Here is a 2,500-nt window from a genome sequence, read left to right as displayed (position 1 = left end):
GACGAGTTCAGACGAGTTCTGCAGTGACGTTTCACCGTACTGTACGTATAGAGTACAGGGGCCAAAAAAGATGTTTATGATTATACTTCTGCTACTATATCAAAGCACAACGTGTAGTTGGAATATTCGTAGTACGTATACGCACTGTATGAAATTTGATCTTTAAGCACAACTTAAAGCTTGCGTAAAGGTTCTGTTTCTTCCTTGAAAAATGAATCCTGTACGTATACTTAAATGCATACTGAAAAATCGTGTTTTTTATCCGTAGTGGCGCGCTTTATTTTCAGAATCAAATTCGTTATCTACTTTTCTGCGTTTAGATTGTCAGGTGGTATACGAAATGTGACACACTCTAGCTCCAAATGTTCAAATTTAGAAACCCTAGCTTAGACTTGAAAGCTGCCGTCGATCTTTCCCTTCGGGGCTGCAACAGACACATCTAAGACCTATGTGTCCTATCTTGTCTTCCTTCGATGGTCTCATCGCTCTATTTCTCATGTTACAGATGTACATTTGTACACTTAATCCCGCCTATGTAAGTGTTTGTCAGCGCCTTAAAGACACATCAGACACACCGGCACCTCGTAACACCTTATCTCAGAGTCCCAGTCATTCGTGGAACATTACTCGTTTCAAAGGTGCCAGTTTATTGGTAGTCGGATAAGTTTGGTGTAAATGAATGTGGAGACTTGACTTGATGTACGATAGTAGATTTACGTACTGCCATGCGATTTTACGGCACGAATACATTATATTTTTTTGTTCCGATGCGCTGTGTGTGTATGAAAGGGTAACAAACTACGGGGATCTGGAGATACAAGGACGATGAAAATGTTTTTGCGACTCAGAAAGGTGAGGATGACCCGTGAACGATCGATCACGCTTAGGGATATCACCTCATATTTTTTACCAGGTATTCGTGCTAACAAAAGATGATACTATAAGCATATATTTCCCTACTGTGTCGTACTGTTGCGGAGCGTCCTTGAAAATATAATATCATCATATTTTCGTCCATTCATGCCGATTTTTGATCTGAACACGTTATTAGCCTCTCGGCTTTCTAGCACAGAGTTTTATCGTCGTAAACGCACGAGGCTTTTCCGTCTGCTAATCTGTAGAATTCATCACCTGAACCCCGCACTAAACACGCCGCTATCTCCGGACCATATGGTCGGGGGGCAGCCCGCAATCAGCCGCAAGAGTCACCGGGTAATGAGGAAGAGGGGAAAGGTGCCCTTCAGTTTCCAAACCTCGTCAGACAACGCCTACATAATCCGCCATCGCTCGGACATAACATCTGTGTAATCCGAAATGTAATTACACCTCGGCGCTATTGTAGCTGAACCATCCAACCCGCCCAAGCCTGGCCTGTCAAGGCCAACAGCTATCAAAGTTGTCAGTGAAGACGATATGCGCTATCAAATCTGTTCAACTGTTCTGTAATAATAAAGTTGAGCGGTAAAGGGAAGGAAACACTTGCCGTGAAGAGATTTGGAAGATTTGTTGACCGGCGGGAAAGTGAGTTGGCCTGGTAGGAACATAGGGTCCAAAGTCATTTGGTCAAACTCGTTCACGTATCATGGTTTATTTCACCCAATATCGTTAAAATACACCTGTTCAAGGGACGTCATGATAGCATAGCCTTGTATGCTCGACTGTTTGTAAACGATAGATATAGTGTAGCAGAGCTTTAGTTGCTTTGTTTCATGTGAAACTAAGTTGTACTGCAGATTCAATCATTTAGAAAAGTGTCTGTCGGTCTCTCTCTCTCTGTGTGTGTGTGTGTGTAAGTCTTTCTCAAATGATAAAGTCTTTTCTGATACCTTTCTCTTGTATTGTCTTATTATTAATTGCTTCTTATGTTTACCTTGGAGTTTGCAGAAGGAAGACATACGAGTATTATTTTTGATCTGGTTCTTCTTCCCTCTTCTTCTTCTGTTCCAATGGTACCATGAGGTCTGTCACCCGGTGCTGTAGCAAACATCCTGTGGTGTTGGCCTACACATTATGTAGCAGGACAAAGTTGGAGGGGCTGGTCACCGTGTATATGTGTTTGAGTAAGAATAAACAGAGCAGTAGTTTGTTTGGCTAGACCATGTGAAGGTAAACAGTATGCGTTTGCCTTCCACCTCTCTGGTGGCCAATGGAATTGGTATTTGTCATCGACCAAAAGAAATTCAGTTCAAGTTCAAGGAAGTAAAGGATTTGACTGGTAAGAACGTTTTACTACATGCTGCCAGAAAAAGCTGCAACTTAGATATTACATATGACTCATTTCTATATTACATTACAAGATTGAAGTTGACGTACCGTCAAATTTAGGAAATTCCCAGGTCAGATTGCGGAGGCTAGTGATATTGAAAGGGCGTGTTTGAAGTAAACCGTAGGAATTGTGAGTTGAGCTTTAGAGTGGTCAAAGATATCAGACGGACGAGTTAAAAGAGCGGAGACAATGTTATCAGCGGGGTCCGGTGGCGTAACGGTAGAGTGTTCGGCT

The sequence above is a fragment of the Branchiostoma belcheri genome, unplaced genomic scaffold, assembly GCF_001625305.1.
Source record: "Branchiostoma belcheri isolate BF01 breed outbred unplaced genomic scaffold, Haploidv18h27 scaffold16, whole genome shotgun sequence".
NCBI lineage: Eukaryota > Metazoa > Chordata > Leptocardii > Amphioxiformes > Branchiostomatidae > Branchiostoma > Branchiostoma belcheri.
Note: the sequence above shows the minus strand (reverse complement) of the source record.